Source organism: Pan paniscus, chromosome 5 (genome assembly GCF_029289425.2).
Source record: "Pan paniscus chromosome 5, NHGRI_mPanPan1-v2.0_pri, whole genome shotgun sequence".
In the NCBI taxonomy this organism is placed as follows: domain Eukaryota; kingdom Metazoa; phylum Chordata; class Mammalia; order Primates; family Hominidae; genus Pan; species Pan paniscus.
Window position 1 is genome coordinate 28,595,144 of NC_073254.2, and position 18,092 is coordinate 28,613,235.

At 38.9% G+C, this 18,092-nt stretch overlaps 1 protein-coding gene and 1 pseudogene across 7 annotated transcripts in view; both read left to right on the forward strand.

The window, feature by feature from the left end:
* The window catches only part of RNF182 (ring finger protein 182), a 55,755-nt gene that overhangs the window by 18,517 nt on the left and 19,146 nt on the right, over positions 1–18,092 (forward strand). For 2 of the 7 annotated variants that reach the window (XM_055113197.2, XM_055113196.2), the window contains exon 2: positions 2,988–3,110. The exons of the other annotated variants lie outside the window; for them this stretch is intronic. The gene's annotated coding sequence lies outside the window, so the exon portion shown is untranslated. The remainder of the gene's footprint in view (positions 1–2,987; positions 3,111–18,092) is intronic. 7 annotated transcript variants of the gene reach the window in all.
* On the forward strand, positions 6,322–6,889 carry LOC100986596 (large ribosomal subunit protein bL35m-like; annotated as a pseudogene).

Consider the following 18,092-nt stretch of genomic DNA (forward strand, 5'->3'; position numbering starts at 1 on the left):
TTTTCCTATTTTCCGTTGTATTTTTTCCTCTTTAGTTTGGAAATTTTCTAATGACCTATGTTTCAATTCACTAATGTTCTCATCTTCTGTTCAGTTCTTATTTTTATTTTATTTTGTTAGGGCTTTATGGAAGTATAACTTATATGCCATAAAATTCACCCATTGTAGGTGTGGCATTCAATGATGTTAGTTAAATTCAGAGTTCTGCAACCAGAGAAAGAAAATCTTACCTTATTCTTTGTCTTTTCTGAAATTCTTATTTGGTAGATTAGTAGATACAAACAGCCCTGATAGAGCTATAGTTATTTAATTACATTCAGGGAATACTAATGGCTACCTTATCTAAATGGTGAAAGTAGTTTCTAAATTATAAAGTACTGTTAATGTATACTTTTACTCATCCAAATAAAAAATATTTAATAACATATATATCAAAACCCTTGGTAAAAATAAAATGCTATACAATGTAAGGTGTTATTACCGTGTGCATAGAGGTGGTTCCTGCTTTTTTTTTTTTTTCTTTTTGTAGAAATAGGGTCTCACCGTGTTGTCCAAGTTGTTCTTGAACTGCTGGGCTCAAGTGATCCTCCTGCCTCAGCCTTCCAAAGTGATAGGATTAGAGGCCTGAGCCACTGTGCCTGGCTGAAGTCCATGTTTTTTTGATGGAGATATAAAAATGGACTTTTTTTTTTTTAACAGTAAATCATGTATGCTACTGGGTAAGTGAATTTTGAGATGCTAGTTACAACTTTGTACCATTGGTACTTATCTTACTGCCTTGGAACTGCTATATTTTGCATGCATGCCTGTCCCCCTCTGTGAATTACAAATTTTTTGAGGAAGGTGACAATGTCTTGCTCATTGTTAGTATCATTGTATGGCACCTAGAACATGGGAAGTATTCAACAAATGTTTGCTAAGTGAATAATGTTAAAGTTTTGCAGCCGACACTTTAAAAAATGATAAGACATATTTTATTCAGTACTACTTCAGTAGGGGAGAGACCTCAGTGTTACCAGAGCTTAACTGAACTGAACAAAAGACAGGAGCCCTTTTAAATGCTGGGATGTACTAAACAAAAGGTACTAAAAGACATTAAGGGTGATTTGTATGTGTAGTTAGGCAGTGTGGGTTTGTTAATTGGTGTTTATCTGGAGGAGAAACAAACTTCTTGTATCCTTAGGACAGGAAATATAGTTGTGCAAATTGGTTCTTGTGTCTTTAGGACAGGAAATATAGCTTTGCAATTTGGGACAAGATGCCCACCAGTTAGGCTCTTAACCCTCCTACAAGAAGAACTGGGCAACAGGAGAGGTATCTCTCTGGATGTTTACATTTCAAAGAGGTGGCTCCCAGGTCCTTGAGGAACTGTTTCTGGGTGGTAGAGGATTTACATCTCAAAGGTACAAGGAAAAGATTTACAGTTGCAAGCTTTCAGGAGTAAATGCTCTAGAAAAGGAAGGTCAGGGACCTATTATCAGGTGTTGGCTAGAACGAACAGTAAGTTATTTTGGCTTAAGAAATAATTTGAGAAAGCTCTGAGCTTTCTCAGGTAGGCATGTTAAGGAGGTGGTTTTGTCATCCTAGGGACATGGCCTTGGGCTGATAGAACCTGAGCTAGTGTTTGTTCAAATGTCTTAGTGTGGAGGGTTGATGAAATGGGTTGTGCTGAAAGTTGCAGTTTGTATAGGTCAAAGTGGAGGCCTAGTTGCAAAGAGGACTCAGAGGAGCCTGACTAAAGTTTGGTCAAGGAGAGGGTCCTTGTCAATAATGCAGGGCAAGGAAAGGTAATTTATACATGGAAATTCAGGATGAAACCAGAAATGGGGTGGAAATTAGGCATACCTATCAGAATTTAATGTCCAGCACTGGCTGAGAAAGAACTAATGTTTAGTTAACCAGGTGTGCTATATCTGTTATTTGTACTTAATCCTTTCAATACACCTGTGAGGTCAGTACTGTCTCTATGTTACAATCAAGAGACAGAAGCACAGATATTTTAAATAACATGTTCAGGGTCATATAGTTAGTGATCAGTGGAGTTGGGATTCCAACCCTGATTTTTTTTACTTCAAATGACTCTGATCATCAGTATGTATTTTAATATTGTTATATAGCAATTTGCTTTCCTCAGAAGTGATTTACATTAATAACAGTTAAGATTGCTAAGCTGCTTACTAAGTGCCTGATCCTAAGAAGAACATTTAGCCGGGCTTAATAAACATTGAGGAGTGAGAACATAAGAGTGTTACTAGAGATTTGCTTTCTTAGGGTGGAAATGCCCTCAGTTGTCACTTGAATTCCTGCTAACACCCCAATACATGTGGAAAGGTTGCTCTTAATTATAGAGCCCTGTTATGTTGGAGCTGGAAGGTCTTTAGCCATCAAGCCCAGAATCTTAATTTCTCAGATGAAAAAACCATGACCCAGAAAGTTTAAGTGATTTACTCAAGATCTCAGAGTCTGTGCATTAGAGAGAGCTGGGCTTGATTTAGCCAAAAATTATTGTGGCCCACTTTGGGGATTTACCCTCAGATGTTGTCATCACAAAATATATGTATCAAATGTGAAACTGCCACTTCGTTGCCAGGGCATTCTTTTAGCAAATAACCTTAAACGTTGGAATTGCCCTTATGAGGAGATGATGGTACTTCAGCAGTGCCCCTCAGAGCCCATTTAGATGATTTTGCAGAGCTTTCTGTTTTAAACACTTCTGTCTGAAGTGTTTAGTGTGATGCTATAGGTTAGGCAAAAATATAGTAACAGCAACATGACAACAACAACAAAACAACCAACATGGATAAACAAATGAACCTTAAAAAAATTTTTGTCATTACAATGTTTTAACAATTTCAAAGATTGACATAGACCTCTTCTCTTACTTGTGTTAAGACCTATTAGTTTATGCTGTTTTTAGTGTTAAACAGTAAAATGTTTATTCCTTTGTTATATTCCATTACTGCTGTGCCTTAATTTCATCTTGACAGTTTTCCTCTGCCTTTTTGGCATCCCATTCATTCTGATTACACCAGTGGATCTGTTACCAGAAAGGGGTCCCAAACCAGACCTCAAGAGAGGGTTCTTGGATCTTGTGCAATAAAGAATTCGAGGTGAGTCCACAGAGTAAAGTGAAAACAAGTACATTAAGGAAGTAAGGGAATAAAAGGGTGGCTATTCCATAGAGAGACTAGGGCATTCCCAAAAGCAAGAGGAGAAACACGTCTGCCTTAGGTATAATGCTTATTTATATATAACAAAGGAAAAAGTCATGGGGAGATGTGCTTTTACTACAAGGGTTTGTGACAAGGGATTGTTAATCTTTGTGTAACTACTTTGGAAAGAATCTGTATTATCTTTAAAGCAAAACATTATTATTATTTTTTTTTTTTTTTTTTTTTTTTTTTTTTTGAGACGGAGTCTCGCTCTGTCGCCCAGGCTGGAGTGCAGTGGCGCGATCTCAGCTCACTGCAACCTCTGCCTCCTGGGTTGAAGCAATTCTCCTGCCTCAGCCTCCTGAGCAGCTGGAACTACAGGCATGTGCATTATGCCTGGGTAATTTTTGTATTTTTAGTAGAAATGGGGTTTTACCATGTTGGCCAGGCCGGTCTCAAACTCCTGACCTCAGGTGATCCACCCGCCTTGGCCTCCCAAAGTGTTGGGATTACAGGCATGAGCCACCGTACCTGACTGCAAAACTTATTCTTAAACTACGAATGCTTTTGTTCGTAAGATATCAGGACATCAGGACATTTCCTGGGTCTGTTATTTCCTGGGTTTGTTAAGTCCTGGGTCTGTTCAGTAAACATTATTACTTCTTCCCTTAACTGTAAATATCCTATGACTAAAAATGTCTAGCCTCCTGGGAATCCAGCACAGTAGGTCTCAGCCTCATTTTACCCAGCCCTAATTCAAGATGGAGTCACTCTGGTTTGAATGCCTCTGACACATTTCCCCCCTCCCATTTATAAGGGGACCCTTAATCCTGAAGGGTGCAGAGGGATAGAAATTTATCTTCTGTAGCTTCTTCAGGCTGAACAGGGGCAATGATATTCCTGCCTAACAATATTTAGGGTCTCTTGTATTTAGAGTTGGGAGGAGTTTAGTCATAAAGTGTTAGTATGGTGAAGGTCATTCAAAACTCTGAGTCCTGATGAAAGATGATACCTGGAAGATTAGTAAGTATTTAAGAAAACATTGAGTAAGCTTATCCTGAATTATATACAAAGAGTACAACAGCAATATATTCTACAACTGTAAAGTGAAATCAGTAAAATTGTCTCAAATCAACTAAATAAGACAGCTTTCTATGAACTGGGCAATTGTGGGAACCAAGCTGATATGGGGTCGCTAGCTGATTTCATTATGTGTCCAGAATTATAATAGTGATTCAGATTTTTATGTTAATCATGCCTCATGTTTCTTTTGAGCAGCAGCCAGAGCTCACTGGTTGGTTCACAGGAATAAGCAGGGTCAGTCTAAATTGCAGAAAAAACTCAAAAACAATGGATGAGACTAGAGTCTAGTAACAGGTGTACCATAGTTTGTGAAACATAATTTTTCTCTCTCCAGTCCCTGTTTTTATTTAAACAAACCATGGTAGGACTGATTTGTTGGCAAAATAAATTTTAGTCTTATTGTATGTGGACTGATTTGTTGGCAAAATAAATTTTAGTCTTATTGTATGTGGCCTGGTTATTTGTATAAAGTGAAGCAAGAATAATTATTTGCCATATAGGCTCTTTTGGCTTTGATGGAACTGTGTTCTATAATCTAATCTTAGATTAGACTTTTTAAAGCCTTGAGACCAGTCATGATTTATGTGTGTCTGCAAATATGAGTTGGATAAGTTTCTCTCCTCTGGATGTCCCAAGATATTTGGGGCTCCTGGGCCTGTCAGAAAGTGACATTCTTTACTTACCACAGGTCAGGAGCCCTGTACAAGGCTCAAGATATGAGGTCAGTTTTCTTAGGGGCTTTAATTGTCTCTATAAATGAATTTTGATTCCTTAAACCAGTTTGTTTACATTTGAAAGCATGTCAGTCATTCCAGTCAAAGCCTTGGTAAAATAACCAGTGTCTCCAATTGTGTCTTGTCACAAAGGAAAAATTCTTACTGGACTTATGTAAGTAGCTATATCACCATAAGTTAAAAATACTCACAAATAGTTTCCAAATTTGGGAGAAATCAGGTAGAGAGAAAGAAATGTGCTCTAAATTTTGTTTACAGTAGTATATTATACTCAATTGTTGAAAGCTGTAAATAGCTCAAAATAAGTTTTCTTGACTCTGAAAAACAAAACAAAGGCAAAAAGTCATGAATAGATTATTTTGGTCTTCTATTAGTTGTCTGTGCAATTCCTGTTTTTCTCAATATTTATGAATACGTTAGTTTTCCAAGAGTCTTGGAAGTTTTTCTTCGTTTTAATGGCATACACTTCAAAGCTGTGAAAGTCCTGCTTTATAAGAGTACTTGTCAGAGTCCTATAACTGATTATAAACTGCCTTTTGAAGAGAATCAAAACGAGACAATTGCTTGTGGATGACAAAAAGTCTTAGGGCAGCTATAGTCAGAGACACAATTGACAAGGAAATTTGGCCCCTTGTGGCACACAATAATTTAAGATAACAATTATAACTATTAATGATAACATATACTAAGTTATACCAGAATTATAGTAGTTTTGCATAATTTTGGAACACATACCAATAACACATATAAATAACCCAAAAAATGTCAGATGCCATTTTGTATTTGACAATACTTCCTATATGATTTTAGTATGTCAAATGAGTCAAATATGCCATTATTGGACTTCAGGGGACCTAATATCTAAAAGGATTATCAAGTCAGGAAAGACTTATTAAGTCTTTAGGTCCTAATTAAGTCCTAGTTTGATTTGGGAATGTTTGTTAAATAACAAAGGTGTAAAACACTTTATGTTATAAAATAGAATCTCAGGTAACTGTAAGTCATTTATTTAGCCAAAATGACAACTTAAAGATTTTAAAAAGGCAAAAACCTTTACCCATTGATAGAGGGAAGAGTTAGCTTTCCAAATAATGTCTCTTTTCTCTCCTTTCTTTTTTTTTCTTTAGTTTATTCAAAAGACAAACAAAAATCTTTTATCTTTTAATATTACATGAAAATCTTGTTCAAAAGAGAAAGCCAAATTTCACTTTTGCATTAATGTACTATTAATGTCAAATCCAATTTTTAATAAAATCATTCGGACAAAATCTACTCACTCCTAATCAGTTTGACTGTAAAGTAAGATTCTCATAAACCTTTTATAACCCTTTAAATTTTTTGTTGATGGCAAGATGGCTGCCTCTGCCTTTGCCAGTGCAGTGAGAGCAGCTTCAGGAATCTTATAGCCCCTGAATATTTTGGCATCTTCAGCCTACCAAAACTGTGTCAAGAATGCCTCTCATTTCTGCATTGTCCACTGGACGTTTTAGTCATATTCAGACACCAGTTGTTTCCTCTGCTCCCAGACTTACCACATCTGTCAGAAACCTGACATGTGGGCATCCTGCGGTAATCTTTAATAGAGTGGCCCCCTTGGTTCCAAGTGTCCTGAAGCTGCCAGTCAGATCTCTAACATTCATTTGTACACAAAAAGGCGAGAGAAAGACTGTGAAAGCTGTCATCTATAGGTTTCTTCGACTTCATTCTGGCCTTTGGTTGAAGAGAAAGGCTGGTTATAAGAAAAAATTACGGAAAAAGACACTTGCAAGAAAAAAGCAATTGAGGGAATCTGTGTTCTGCAATAAAACCCAGAGTGAACTCTTAGATAAAATGATGATGTCCTTGTGGAAGAGGCAAAAAACTGATATGACGATGATTCTTATCAGAAGTTATCATGATCGAACAAACCTGAAAGTATAGATCAGAAGTTTTACTTGTTTCTCAGTTATTGAATATGTATCTTTGTGTACGATATCTTCACAAAAATGGGTAAGTATGAAACTTGATGTAAATTGTACCAATGACTAGGTAAACATACAGTGCCAACGTTAAACTTATAAAAGTTTTAAAACTTAAAAAAAATTTTGCTGAAGAGTAGATCAGTGCTCTAAGAAAACCCTGTTGTGCATTTTTCCAGTATTCAATTTATGGAAAAACTAAACAATACCCTCTTAATTTTAGTCAATTTGTTCACACACAGAATTTCTTTTACAAGATTAATTTTTCACAAACTTTCCACCATTTGCTCAAATTTTTAGCTTTATTCTATCTAACTTAAAATAATTATTCAGCCCTCTGAACTAGGCAAGAAACTCCTCACATTCCCATGTCTTTTTATAAGCTTTTACAAAAAATACATTCTACTTTTCTTACATACCTTGCTCCAGTAGTCTCAATTACATATGTTACAATGTTAACTCGTAGCAACTTTTATTTTGGGTGAAAAACCTGGTGAGTGAACGATTTTAACCTTGTATCTGATTGTAGAGCCCAAGACAAGGACAGAGCTGTAAAGTCTGACCTTCCCAGCCTAGTCAGGGGACCAGGCTAATTCCATACATCTCAAGGCCTTACCTGGAATTTGCTGTAAAGCAGACAAGTCAAATAATTATTAAAAATGTCATAGAAGCAGTTTATGACCTTAACACATTTACCAAGGGCAGTATTCAGCTTGCCTAATTTAGACTAAATGTCTAAAAGTCATGTGAACTAAATGACATTAAAGTTTTTATTTTTCTGACAAAACAGGTACTTTTTTTTTTTTTTTTTTTTTGACAGAGTCCTGCTCTGTCTCCCAGGTTGGAGTGTGATAACACAATCTTGGCTCACTGCAACCTCCACCTCCCGGGTTCAACAATTCTCGTGCCTCAACCTCCCGAGTACCTGGGATTATAGGCACACACCACCACACATGGCTAATTTTTGTATTTTTAGTAGAGATGGGGCTTCACCATGTTGGCCAGGCTGGTCTTGAACTCCTGACCTCAGGTAATCTGCCTGCCTTGGCTTCCCAAAGTGCTGAGATTACAGGCATGAGCCACCACACCTGCACTACCCCTTTTTTTTTGAGATAGAGTCTTGTTCTGTCACCTAGGCTGGAGTGCAGTGATGCAATCTCAGCTCACTGCAATCTCTGGCTCTTGGGTTCCAGTGATTCTCCTGCCTCAGCCTCCTGAGTAGCTGGGACTACAGTCGTGTGCCACCACACCTGGCTAACTTTTGTATATTTAGTAGAGACGGGGTGTCACCATGTTGACCAGGCTGGTCTTGAACACCTGGCCTCAGGTGATCTGCCCACCTCAGCCTTCCAAAGTGCTGAGATTACAGGTGTGAGCCATTGTACCCAGCCACTTATTTTTCTTTAAGTCAGTTAACCAGAGCTCTTTCATATGTAAACATCACACACACAACACATATAAATACACAGAGAGATGGAAGAAGATCTAATAATTATAATATTTTTTATTTGCCAGTTTTAAGTTTCTTAATTGGATTACTGGCTTCAGGCAGAAGCCCTTCAAGGAACAGGGTCAGGAAAGCATGCAGTTTCTAGGGCCTAATAAGCAGGCATGGTTGGAAGGCAAAACAGATCCTCCAAAATTAAGAGTCCCATTTTTATACTGGATCCTTGATCCCCAAAAAGAGAGAATTAGCCCATCCCCTATGGGAGTCTTATCTCTCAGTTGGGGTGGGGACATTTCCATACCTTCCAGGTGGTCAAGAACATGCTTCTCTGATCCCAGTGTGCCAAGAGCAGAGTATTCCTCCCTCATAGCTGCCATTAGCTATCCCTAAAAGTATATGTCCTACCTAGTTATTACACACCAAGCCTAAAAGCTCTGATAATGCAAGTGATTTTGACCATTCATTTAACCAGTTTTCACAGACAGAGAGGCCAGAAGCCTGACTGGCAGGAAATTCCTACCTTTTTGCCAGCATGCCAGGTTTCTGGGTTACCTTTCTCTGAGTGGCTTTGATAGTCTTGCTTGTTGCCCCATAGCTGTGGGGCCCAAGCCACATTATAAAAGAAAATCATCTTTTTCCATTTCGTGAACCCATAGGCAAAGCCTCTCAGTTTTGCAAGATGCCACCCAACAGGCTATGTGGGGGAAACAAATGAACATTTTCCATTTTGTCCAGAGCAAAATACACATGACAAACATAGATACTAGTCACCCCACTCATCACCCAGCATCAGCCTGGCAAGGCTCAAACTTGCCCCTGTTGGCCCCTGCCTGTCATCTTTGATCCACTTAAAGTGGGGTGGGATGACCTCTAACCAGGAGTTTCAACATGTGGTCTCTGGGCAAGATGGAAAAGCAGACAGTTGCCCTGCAAGACAGAAAAGATAGTAAAGAGACAGGAGAGAGAGAGAGGAAAGGGAAGGGCGAAAAGCATTGTCTGTTGTGGGGCTGGGAGGCGAGGAGCTCAGGGAGACCAGGGAAAGACCCACCCGGTGCAGCAACACTGAATCAAAAGTCTAGGCAGCTGCTTGTCAGTTGTGAAGAGATCTTCTCCAGCAGGCAGTCAGCTCTCACATTTCCCCCTTTGCAGGAGAGAAAGCTCCTCATTGTCCCACTATCCTGTACATGCCTAATCCTGTCACCCACAGCTGTCAGCAAACAGTTCAAGGCAGATTAGTTCAAAGAGAAAAGCGGTCAACATCCCGTAGTGTCAAATCCATTTTTGACCAAAAGAGGCCTTACTGAGAGGACCCTCTAACCCCTTGCGTCTCAGGAGGGACGCTAACCCTTCTGAGTTGGGTCTTTAACCCAACTTTGTCCTTTACCTGGGATGAAATGTATCCTACGATTTATCCAAAGTCGGCCAATTGGTGCTGTGCAGACCATTTTCCTTTGGTTAAGGGGGGTCTCTCCAGTATCATCCCTTCATGGCTCATCACAGAATATGTTACTTGAAAGGGGTCCCAGTCCAGACCCCAACAGAGGGTTCTCAGATATTGCACAGGAAACAATTTGAGGCAAGTCCACAGAATAAAGTGAAAGCAAGTTCATTAAGAAAGTAAGGGAATAAAAAGGTGACTACTCCACAGAGAGACCAGGGCATTCCCAAAAGCGAGAGGAGGAACACATCTGTCTTAGTTAGGTACAATGCTTGTTTATATATAAGATAACAAAGCAAAAAGTAGTAGGGAGATGTGCTCTACTACAACGGCTTGTGACAAAGGACTGTTAATCTTTGTGTAACTACTTTCACAGGAATATTATTTTTAAAACAAAACTTATTATTTTTTCCTTTTGAGATGGAGTGTTACTGCAAAACTTAAACTAAGAATGCTTTTGTTCATAAGACAGGACATCAGGACATTTCCTGGGTCTGTTATTTACTGGGTTTGTTAAGTCCTGGGTCTGTTCAATAAACATTATTAACTTCTTCCCTTAACTGTTAATATCCTGTGACTAAGAATGCCTAGCCTCCTAGGAATGCAGCCAGTAGGTCTCAGCCTCATTTTACCCAGCCCCTAGGCAAGAAGGAGTCACTCTAGTTTGAACACTTCTGACAGATTCCTTGGTGTGGAAACTGTGTGGCATTTCATTCCATTCAGTGACACAGTGGACAGGTGAGTTACTAGTGAAGATGTAGAACAAAGGGATTAGTACTGCCCTGGGTGTGTGTGTATGGCAGGGGGCAGAGGGGTGGTGGCACTTGTTACTGGCTATAGAGCAGGAGGTAAGTAGGAGAGCACTGGGTGAGGATGGGATTTTGGGGCTGTCAGGGTAGTTATCACAGAAGTCAAAGGCATGCAGGGAACAGAGTGGAGGAAGAGTCCAGTGTTTTATATTCACGAGTCATGGAATAGGCAGTGTGAAGCCTCTGGCTTATAAAGTGGCGTAAGTCAGGGCCACTTAGAGAAAGGAAATTTCTCCTTAGAAGAGCAAAGTAGACAATCAGGAGAGATTAGCCATACTGTTAAAGAATATTAAGGAGTGGGAATGAGGAACATGGGAAGGCATAGATGCGCCTTCTCTGCATTCCTTAGCACTCTGTGGGTCCTGCTCATGCGACATTGACCATCAAGCGTGGTAATGGCTGAGTTCCTTACGGGCTCCCCCTCTAGACTGTATATTTCTTGAAGGTGAGGCCATCGCCAGCACCTAGCCCAGGGCTTATGCTGTACTAAACATTCAGTAGGCATTTGGTTAATGAATGAATATACATGGTGGATGGGCAGGGGGAGAAACAAAGCATCCATGAGCACAGATGTTGGAAAGTAGAGAGAAAGCTTTGCTAATGATTTTATTTTTATCTTTTTATTATGGAAAAAGTTTAAACATATTCAAAAGTAGAGAAAATGGTATAATGAATCCCTTTTTACTTATCACTCAGCCTCAACAGTGATCAACATATGGCCAATCTTGCTTCATTTATCTGCCCCCCTCCCCATTGGATTATTTTGAAACAAAGCCCAGATGTCATATTATTTCATCTGTGAAACCTCAGTATGTATCTTCGAAACATTGAAGAGACTTGCCTTTAAATAATATAACTGCAATGTCATTATCACACCAGAAAGCAATTGCAGAGTAATTCCTTACTGTCATGAAATATTGGTATTCAAATTTCCCTTATTGTCTTGTAAATTCTCCCCTTCCCCATTGGTTGGTTAGAATTAGAATCCAAACAAGGACTACTCATGTATTTAGCTAATAAATCTCTTAGGCTTTTAGTCTATAGCAAGCTTTTCTAACCTGTGGCCTGTGGGCCACATGCTGCCAGGACAGCTTTGAATGTGGTTCAACAAAAATTCATAAACTTTCTGAGAACGTTATGAGATTTTTAAATTTAAATTTAAATTTAATTAAATTTTTTTTTTTAGCTCTTTGGGTATCATTAGTATTAGTATATTTTATGTGTTGCTCAAGACAATTCTCCCTTACAGTGTGGCACAGGAAACTGAAAGATTGGGCATCCTTGGTCTGTGGGTTCACCCTTCTTTTTTTCCTTGCAATTTATTTATTGAAGAAACTGGATCCTTTGTCCTGTAGAATTTCTCACAGTCAGAATTTTAACTAACTACATCCCCATGTACTTTAATTCATTTTTCTGTCCCCTGTATTTCCTGTGAACAGGTAATGAGAACCTGAGGTTTGATCATATTTTCAGATTTTTGGCAAGAAGGCCTGTGAAGGTGGAGGGGCTCTACGCTTCCTGCTGCATGGCATCAGGAGGCAACTGCTGCCTTGTCCCTCCCTTTGTTGTGTGAAGCCCCATCAGTGAGCACAGGTGTTGTAAGCCTGACCTGTGTGTCATCCGCCTCCTTATCTGTTTTTTGCTTTGTGATTTTGGCAGCCATTGATAATTATTGTGTAGGTTAGGGGTCAGTAAACTTTTTATGTAAAGAGCCAGATAGTAAATAGTTTTGGCTTTGAGGGCCAATATGGTCTCTGTCATTGTAGTAGGAATGCAGCGTTGGACGGGATGTGCATGAATGGGTACAACTACGTGCCCATAAAACTTCATTTACCAGATTAGATTTGGACCTACTGGGAGTTATCTGCCAACTCTTGATCTAGATTGATTATTGTACTAAGGATTACACAGTAATACAATTCCATCGTTGGTTGAAATGCTTCTATAAAAAGAATTTTACCTCATCAATTATTTGGTTACTTTAAAGGCATAACAGAAAGGAAGCTGCATATAAAGAAAAGGCAGAATAAATTCTTGTGTCTTTCCCTTGGTTATTTGGTTTCAGAGTGGGTTATGTTCCTCACATCTTCCAAAGGAGTTCATTTTGTTTTTTAAGTATCACCATGAAATAATGGCTTTTTAACATACTTGGTGTTTCAGTCTTTCTGGACTTAGGCCCTGTGGGTACACAGGAGGAGCCCCATGGCTGGTGTTGGTTAACAGTTGCACAGCAACCACAGGGCCCTTGATGCATTATGTGCTCCATGGCAGAATGTTTCCATGTCTCAGTTGTACTGTTATTGTAAATTGTATGAGTGGTCTCTGTCTGCAGCTTTATGATCCACCATGGTACCATTTTTTAAAAGTTTTATTAGGCCAGGTACAGTGTGGCTCACACCTGTAATTGCAGCACTTTGGGAGGTTGAGGTGGGAGGATTGCTTGAGGCCAGGAGTTCAAGACCAGCCTGGACAACACAGCAAGACCCTATCTCTATGCCCTCCCCATTTTCATACCTTTATTAGGTATGAAAATATATGGTTTTCAAATTCAGAAATTTGATTCTTTCCAACAGTTTTACATAATATTTAACATTTCCATGGGCTAAAACTTTTTATTAGCTCCCACATATGAGTGAGAACGTTCAGTACTTCTCTTTCTGTGCCTGGCTTATTTCACTTCACGTAATGTCGTTCAGACTTATTCATATTGCTGCAGATGACAAGATTTCATTCTTGCTTAGGGCTGAATAGTATTTCATTGTGTATACCTACCACATTTTTATATCCATTCATCTGTTGATGGCCACTTGATTCCAAATCTTGGCTATTGGCTATTGTAATAGTGACCAGCTGTCTGTTTTTAGCTTCTGCTGCACACTGTCTCTGCTTTGGCCTAATATATCCTGACTGTTCTTTGCTTTTTTTTTTTTTTCCCCTTTTTTGTTTTTTTGAGATAGAGTCTTGCTCCCATCATCCAGGCTGGAGTGCAATGGTGTGATCTACGCTCACTGCAACCTCCACCTCCCAGATTCAATTGATTCTCCTGCCTCAGCCTCCCTAGTAGCTGGGATTACAGATGCATGCCACCACACCCAGCTAATTTTTGTATTTTCAGCAGAGATGGGGTTTCACCGTGTTGGCCAGGTTGGTCTCAAACTCCTGACCTCAGGTGATCCACCCATCTTGGCCTCCCAGAGTGCTGGGATTACCTGCGTGAGCCAATGCTCCCGGCCTGTCCTTTGCGTTAGACTACTCTATGATGTTCTTTCTCTGCTTAATGTATCTTGGCTCTCTACAAAAGTGTCATAAGTTTCACTTCTTTCCATGGAGGTTTTCCAGACTAATTATGACCATCTTCAAGGATACCAACGGCTGAGCTCTTTTTCTCTCAACCACAAATATAGGAAGAATTTATTTATAATTTAAAAGCTTCCCCAAATTCATCATTTCCTGGGCTGATATGAAAGGAAGCCATGCTCTACTTTCTTCCTGCTCTATAGTCAGTAACAAGCACCACCCCCCGCCCCCCACCATACACACACACCCAGGGCAGTACTAATCCCTTTGTTCTACATCTTCACTAGTAACTCACCTGTCCACTGTGTGACCGAATGGAATGAAATGCCACACAGTTTCCACACCAAGGAATCTGTCAGAGGTATTCAAACTAGAGTGACTCCATCTTGCATAGGTGCCTTTTGGGATAGAGTATTTAGAATGTCTGTCACACGACAAAACTACTTAATATACAATAAATATAAAACTATCTTTCCTAGCAATCTTCTTTTTATGTAAGTATCATTTTGTCTCATTTAAAAAACACTGCAGGCTTTTACTTTATCCTAATCTTCACAGTTGAATATATGTCAATCAATAATGCCACATTATGTGGCTGTGTTGCAAAGTGACACATTCATTAAGATTGATTCTAAAAGGCCTATTGAGAAAAGCCACGGAGGGCAAATAAATTCAATAAAATTTAATCTATAGTTCTTTTTCTTCTTGTCAAGCTTGGATTAAGGCATGTATTAAATGTGGTAGAATATAGAAAGTTTTTAAATTTCCTTTTAAAACCTTTTTGCCCATTATTAATTGAGGCATTTCATCAATTGGATTGGTGACATTTTTGCTGAGTCCGAGTACGGTTGGACCTTGGTGAACAGAAATCTGCTTCATCTCATGAGATGTTGTAGCCATTTTTATTAATGCTGGAGAGGAGATGGTGTATTCTTTAGAATTATGGAAAGTGAGCAAAACGTTTTGGTTTGTGACTTTGTTTTTATTTTAGGATAATATTATAAAAATAATACCTTTGTGGCTTTAACTGTATTTATAATTTTTAGAACACTGTGAATACTGAGATATTGTAGTGATAACTATTTTGCTAGTATGTAAAGAAACATTTGTGGAAAATTTAAAAGCCTTAAGGGCAAAGTGTACTTCTTCAGGTTGATATCTGGACATTTACAGAGAAACAATCCTATGAGAATTTTATTCTCTGAATTGTATTAATAGATACTTTTGGTGAGCCTAAACCTGAAGCTGATTGTGGACAAATATTTATCAATTGGAGATTTTAAATGATGAAGACAAAGAATGGAATTCTTTTATTTTTTCAACATGTATTGAGAGCTTCCTAGATGCTATGACTTATAAGTCTTTTATGTATTTTTTAATGTTTATAGATTTCTTGGGAAGTTCATCTGATTTGATATTTTTATGGACATTTTAGAGTGTTAAATTTATAATCTGTTGGGAGGCCAAGGCAGGCAGATCACGAGGTCAAGAGATAGAGACCATCCTGTCCAACATGGTGAAACCCCGTCTCTATTAAAAATACAAAAGTTAGCTGGGTGTGGTGGTGTGCGCCTGTAGTCCTAGCTACTTGGGAGGCTGAGGCAGGAGAATCGCCTGAACCTGGGAGAGGGAGGTTGCAGTGAGCCGAGATTGCACCACTGCACTCCAGCCTGGCAACAGAGCAAGACTCCATCTCAAAATAATAATAATAATAATAAAATCTATAATCTGAAAATCTACATTATAAAATGTGTAGCATTCAAGAATATTTATCAAGACAAAGTGCTGACTTCACCACACTCAGAAGGGTGTGGTATACCATTCATGGATAGGAAGAGGTGGGAGGAGTCTTGGAGACATTTCAATATATTTATATGGCAGGTATTTATTATCTACTCTGTGCTAGCTTATGATAGGTGCTTGTGCTAGAATGGTAAGCAACATATTAGTGGTTCTTATATTCTTATAATTTACATTTTAGTAGTAGAAATTTAGAACAAACAAATAAGTGAAATTGGGCTTCTTGAAGTTTGTTGAAGGAAGTAAACAGAGTGCCATAATAGAAAATAAGGGGTAAGGGATTTTGAAAACAAGTAATTGGAGAGGACCTCCTTGAGGACTTCATATTGAGATCTGCTGTGGTTTTGGATATTTGTTACTTCTAGACCTCATGTTGAAATTTGACTAGATCTCTCATGAATAGATTAATGCTCTTCTTTGGGGGTGAATGAATTCTTACTCTTGTTAGTTCCCTTGAGAGCTCATTGTTAAAAAGAGCCTGGCATCTCCCCTGTCTCTTGCTTCCTATCTTGCCATGTGATCTCTGCAGATATCGGCTCCCTTTCATTTCTTCCCATGGATAGAAGCAGCCTGAGATCCTCTTCAGATGCAGATGTCCAGTCCTGAACTTGCCAGCCAGCCAGAATTCTGAATCAAATAAACCTCTTTTCTTTATAATTTACCCAGTGTCAAGGTATTCCTTTATAGCAACACAAAACAGACTAAGGCAAGATCTCTAAGAAGGAATGAGATTAGTATGACATTTCACATTGAGCAAACAGCCTAAAACATGAAAGACTTTGTACTGTTCATGGAACTTAACAAAGGCCAGGGCGGCAGGAAAACAATATGTTCAAGACAGGGTTGGAGGGAAAGCAGAGGCCAGATTATACGGTACCTTGCTGTGTAGAGTTTGGATTTTAATCTCTATGTAATGAAAAATGATTTAAGTGTAATAAACAGATGGTAGATATAATCCCATTTACATTTTTAGAAGCTTACTTTGGTTATTGCAATGAAAATAATTTATAGTGGGGCAAGATTAGAAGCATGAAGATAAATTAGAAGGTTCTGCAATGAACAAGGTCAAAACCTGGATTAGGATGTTGATGATGAAGATGGAATGAAATTGGAAGATTGGAAACATAATTTGGTTGAATTGACTGGCTTGCCAATGGATTGGACATGAGGAGTGAGGTATAATGTAGAATCAAAGGTGACTCCTAGTTTTTGAAAAACTGAGAGAATGGTGGTGCCATTTATTAAAATGGGGAAAACTGCAGGAAACAATTTGGTGGTAGTGAGAGGTGAGGGTTGAAATTTGTCTTAGACCTGTTAAATTTGAAATGTTTGTGTTAATACAAATGGAGGTACTGTAAGCCCTCTGGAACTCAGAGGGAAGGGATAGGCTGCAGACACAAACTGGGGGGCAGTCATCATGTCATGGTATTCAAAGCTACTGGAGGAGATGGAACAATCCAAGGGAAAGAGTGCAAGCAAGGGCTAGGGAGTTCTAACATCTAGAGATTTGATAGAAGAGGAGCTGGCAGAAAAGATTGAGAATAGTGATCAGTGAACTACGAGGAAAGCTGGAAGACTGTGATGTCATGGAACCTGTGAGAATAGATAGTTTCAAGAGTAAGGGTATAGTCATTGGGAAGAAGGTGAAGGACAGGTGAGACAAGGTGAAGACAGAAAAGGATCCATTTGCCTTTACAATCAGCCTCTGCTTTCAGGAACCTTGTCTTGATTGTCTTTGCATCCCCAGCATCTTGCACATGGTATGACACTTAATAGATATTAAGTAAATGCTTGCTGAATTATTAAATGAAAGTGATAATATATCAAAAGAGGGCTACATCATGAGTCCATCAAGAATTAAAACCTAACTTGGCCAGGTGCAATGGCTTATATCTGTAATCCCAGCACGTTGGGAGGCCAAGGCAGGAGGATCACTTGAGGCCAGGAATTTGAGACCAGTCTGGGCAATATACCAAGACCCCGTCTTTACAAAAAACAAACAAACAAACACAAACAAAAAACCAAACCCAACTGTTACTCTTTTAAGTGAATTCTATAGCAGTTGAAGACGACTTTTCTGTCAATCACAAATGTATTGATGAAGGACAGTTGGTGATTTTCGGCCGTGGCTTTGGGAGTAATATGTACTTTTTTGGTGGAGAGAGAGAGTGTGTGTGTGTGTGTGCGCGCGCACGCGCGTGCACATGCATGTGATGTACAGTATTAGTTACATTTAGTGAAATAGGCATCAAAATAATCTACTTAAGTTTGAAATTGTAGAAATGGTACATATAACCTATGCTAATTTCTTTAGACATTTTAGTTTTTCTTGATAAGGTTAGAGAGTTTTATTAAACTTTGGCCAAGGGAAATT